This window comes from Lycorma delicatula, chromosome 12 (genome assembly GCF_047948215.1).
Source record: "Lycorma delicatula isolate Av1 chromosome 12, ASM4794821v1, whole genome shotgun sequence".
NCBI lineage: Eukaryota > Metazoa > Arthropoda > Insecta > Hemiptera > Fulgoridae > Lycorma > Lycorma delicatula.
Genome location: NC_134466.1, coordinates 46,930,175 through 46,935,650, shown reverse-complemented (window position 1 = coordinate 46,935,650; position 5,476 = coordinate 46,930,175).

Below are 5,476 nucleotides of genomic sequence, written 5' to 3'. Positions count from 1 at the left end.
TTCTTCAGTGTAAAACTGAGTATAAAACATCCGATTACACTGCCAACTACCCCGTTCCCCAGATACTGGTGTTCTTTGGCAGTTGTTTTTCAATTAACCACACATCTCAGGAATGGTTGATCTGAGACTGTACAAGACTACACTTCATTTACATTCATACTTATCATCCTCTGAAGTAATACCTTACAGTGGTTCTGGAAGCTAAATAGAAAAAGGGAGAATAACTTATGAGATTATGTGTGTAAAACTGACTCCTTACTGCAAGATAAATATTTCCTTATTACAAAATAGTTCCTAAATACCTGGAATTAGCAGGGAGCAACATTCTGGAAAATTTAGGGATGTTTATGTAACTATTTAGTGAGGGATTATAAGATCCAGAGCTGTTTATTGTGGAGTCATTAAACAGACCCACAGGCAGCTGTTTCTTATGGATCTATTGAATTTATAGATTAAAGCATGTAATGGGGTCTGAAGTAAGATTACAAAACTCAAAATTGAGAAAGAAGGATTAGTGATAAAGAAAAAGTGGTGATTTGTGAGGACACACAATATTCCTGTAGAAACTGCAGAATGAGGCAAACAACTTCCTTGCAAAAGATATCCTCAAAGACCTCTCCAGACAGTGACCATCATCGATTCTGTTCATGACCCTTTGGAAATTGGGGAATTTTTAAAAATACTAAAATAAACTAAAGTAAATAAAATTAAAATATGTTAATGTGTGAATTGCCTATTATACTGAATGTAGATAGTTAGAATATAACAATTACTGAAGTAAAAAATTCTGCTGAAATTCATTATTGTATTTCATTTTTTTAAAATCAAATAGATGGGGGTTACTGATAAATCTAAAATCAAATAGATGGGAAAACAAATGCACCGTGAAATAAATATATAAAAGCATTGTACATTAATATCTCTCTTTAAACAGAATTAAACTGAATTAACCAATAGTAAATAAATGAATAATAAAATTTTTAATTTGTACAACATAAAAAAAATAATATGAAATAAATTAAATTAATTACTGAAATCAAATTACTTTTAAAAAGTTATCTTTAAACTTTGCAGAAATCACATCAGTATTATATAAATGTAATAAGTAACTGCCAACAGCAACTTGAATTCAAGTATAAAATCTGTATTAAAATATAAAATTTTGCCATTGCAAACTATAGTTTTACTAAATCATAAAAAAGACATTCATATTTAATACACTATAACAAAAGAACTTATTACAACAAATAATAATGTGTAATAATAATTATTATTACAAATAATAATAATGTGTTGCTGAAATCAAATTTTTTTTGAGGTTAACATAATTTAAGGTGGTTCAAATATAAGAAGGAATTTCATATCTATAATTTTTTTTATTGGATGCTATCAGTTAATTTGCATAATGTAAACCCTCACAATTATAGTTTAAAAGTCAAAACTACTTTCACAATTATGAGTTAGAATTATTCTACAGGAAGCAAATAGATAGGGCAGTGCTCTTGAAACAAACTGTTAGCTTTCTTGTAAAATCACAGCATAATACTAAGCTAAAGTAATCCTTTGTTCTATAAGTTGAAATACAGTATTATCTGTGAAGCTGAACATTATTTCTCTAAATGCAATTGTATTTTTGTTTTTTTTTGGATAGTAAGCGGGGTGCATTCGTAAACTTTTCAGTTCTGCAATGTTTGATTTTATAATATAGCAGACTGAAAAAATACAGTTCACAGCCACAGGTTATATGACAATGTTCTGAAAACTATAAATTCATTTTGATGTTTACATTTTTAAGTAGATTTTTAGTAACTTATTTTGTCTCCTTTTGCCTACAGATATACAAAAGCAAAGACAATTTTTCATATGGTATGATTTTTATAAATCTATGGTATGATTTTTTAACAGCAATATCTTTTGATGTTTACCACCTAAGGAAGTGATAATATCTTTAATTAAGAAACATTATAATAATGAATATTTGATATTAAAATAAAATGTAGGCCAGATTTTAATTTAAAACAAATGTTATGTGTAGGGATAACTATTTTATCCCTTCCAAAAAGCAGTACGGAACAGATTTCTGGCACCATTGTACCACTGAGAGCAGGAGAGCTTGATTATAACTGCATCCTTGGTCATTATGATTGTAGGATGAAACATGGCAATTCATACAGGTTATTACAGGGCTTTTTGTAATACTGCAAAACTTGCATGATAGTAACGTTTGTTACTCTGTGTTCAGGAAGCAAAAGGTTTCACAGATTTCCTTAATAGTAGTTTGTTAATTTTTTTAAATTTGTTTGTCTTTAGCGACTGAAAAATTTGTGTCTAATACGGTTTAGTTTTAGTTTTTTCCGTAAAAATGACGTGCCATTCATATACTCTGGACTGTGAGAGAACATATTGTCTGTTTTTAATATGTAGTGTAAATATAAGATGGAATGACTTGTTCATTTATCAAAAATTTAATTATAACAATAATTTCTTATGCAACATTAAGTGGACCTTAATGTTTAATCCATTTTATTCATTTATACTTTAGAATTATAAAATATGAGGATGTAAATTCCTGTTTATATTTGAATCATCTTTGTAATTAAAAATAAATTTTTGTAAATTTTGTATATACGATGTTAATAATGTATTCATAATTTTTTTTTGTAAATGTAAAATAATCTAATTTGTGCCATTTATTGTGTTATAATCTTGAATTACCATTTTTTTTTAAAGAAAAACAAAACAACAAAACGAAATTTGGTCTTCCATTTTTTTAATACATTTTTATACTATGTTTTATTGTACAAAATACTTTAATTTATGTATTTATCTGTGTTTAGTTAAATAAAATTATTGTATTTGTGTTTTTTATATTTTTAATTTAGTTATAAGAAATTATGTGTATTATAGATTTAAAGTAATGATAATTAATAATTAAAAACTAGTGCCAAAAATTATTTTATTAATATTACTGTAAAAACGTTTACAATAATTAAAAAAATAAATAAAAATGTTGAAAAACTATAAATTAGTATGCAGTTATGAAATAACCGTTATTTAATAATAATTATTTCTAGAATTTCATTTCCTCTTCTGAGTGAAGGCAATACATTGTTTCACAACAGAAATAGACGCATTAATTTGCTCCAGTCTTTCTTATGGCTGTGATATATATTAATTACTTAAGATACAAGAGATATTATAAAAAATTTTACAATATTATAAAAAAATAATATTAATATAATATTATTTTTGAGAATGGTTATGTAATTTTCAGGAGTAGCTACCTTGCCTTAAGTTAGATTATTTATACCATAATTTTAATTATGGTTCCTTACTTAAAAATCTCTTATATAATGATAGGTGATGAAGTTATAGAAATTAAATATAATAAAATGCAACTTAAATTATTTTTTTCAAAGCCGATCAATAAATCTGCTTGTTACTGAATTATTTATAAAATACCAGTACTTTTTGAGTTTAAAAAAAAAAAATAATAATAATAATAAAAGCTGGCGACGTGCATGAATTTACCAGCTACACTGGTCAAGTCATGATTATCAAAATAAGATTGAAGCATCAAAATTCTCAAATTTTGAATAAAAATTTGTTTGATTTTAGGGACTAGCATCCTTACCGTGTGAGAAGTTTTTGAAATTTTTTTAAAGAAGTAATCCTTAATAAAATAAAACTAATTTTAAACGGAATTATTTTAAAATATTGAAAAAATAAAGTATAACTTTTTATGAAAATAATATTAATAACTTTAATACTTGTATTACTAGATCAGTATTATTCCTATCTTCGTGAGGTGCTGATTTACAAAAGTTTAAGATTTCTGGTCTGTTGTATAAATAAAAGTTAATAATAATTAAACGCTTCCATTTTATGAACTCCTGTATACTGGTTACAGATGTTAATTTTGACTTCACGGTGTAAAATATTTAGTTTTTATTATTGGATTATTAAGTGAATAATTAAAAATTTTAAAAAGGAACAATTATACAAGAAAAAGAAAGAACAACATTATACAGGAAAGAAAATGTTAAGAACAAGAATAAAAAATAAGAAGATGATAAATATAAAGAGGAAGAAAATGTTAAAACCAACGAAAGAATAAAGTGATTAAGAGATGATAAATATAAAGAGGAAGAAAACATTAAGACCAAGGAAAGAATAAAAAGATTAAGAGAGGATGATGAATATAAAGAGAGAAAAAATTAGAAATTAGTTTCATTCTTTTTTAGAAAAGAAGAATTTTACCAATTGTGTAGAAATACTTATGTTAGATCTGGAATCAGGGGTGTACTGGGATGTGTTCCGATACTGCTTTTTGGGAGAAATAAAAAATTGCGCTTTTACAAAAACTTTGTTTTAAGTTGGAGGCTATAAAAAATTAAGTATAACCTAAATTATAAACATCAGACCACATTAAAATGATCCTTGCTTTTGTATATACATAGGCAAATGGTGTTGAAATGTTGCTAGTAATCTAAATTATGAAAAAAATTAAACACTTGACATGAAAAAAATAAGTTTTGCTTATCTATATTTGTGTAAACATAAATAATGAATATGCATTTTTCATACTATTGTCATGTAGCCAGCCTCCTGTGGCTGTGGACCATATTCTTGAGTCTGCTAAATATAAAGTCAAAAGTTCTGGTACTGAAAAATTTACTAGTGCACCCTGCCTGGAACCATGTGTAGTGCCAATTGTACAAAATAAAGAGAGAAATTAACTATTTTAAATGTTTTATGATATTTAACTTTTTCTAAAATTTCAGGGTGAAAATAGCCTTATATGAATGTAACTGGGTTTATAACTTCTAATTGCCGATCGTCTAATTAGTTCAACCGTTTCGTCTGGTACACTTGGTCTGCCGGTTGTTTCAGTTTCTTAACCGATCCGGTTTCTTCGAATTGTTTGAACTAACGTGTTATGTTATTTTTATGTGGTGGATCTCTTCCGAATTCACGTCGAAACGCACGTTGAACTAAAATTACGGCAGCACCTGAACATGTTCAGGTGCTGCTTTTTGGGAGAAATAAAAATTGTTCTTTCATATAAAATTTGTTTTAACTTATAAAGTCTGGTCTAAGTTTTATTTCAACATTAAGTATTTATTTGTAACATATTTTTTAACGTAAAATATTATAGCTTTCTTAAATTATGTATGATTAAGGACACTGCTGTAAATTATAAAAGAATCAGATCGCATGAAAATAGTCTTTTGGATATTCTTAGATAGACGACAACAAAAGAAGTCGCTAAAAATCTAATTCAAGAAGAAAGTTAAATATTTTTTTTTTTTGCTTCTTTTCAATGTATACATCGAAATTAATGTGCATTTTCATAACGTAGTAGACCACATTCTTGCAGTCTGCTGTAATATAAAATCAAACGTTCTGGTACTGGAAAATTTACGTGCAACCCTGATTAATTTATTTACGTAACGTAACCGTTCCAGTATTATCC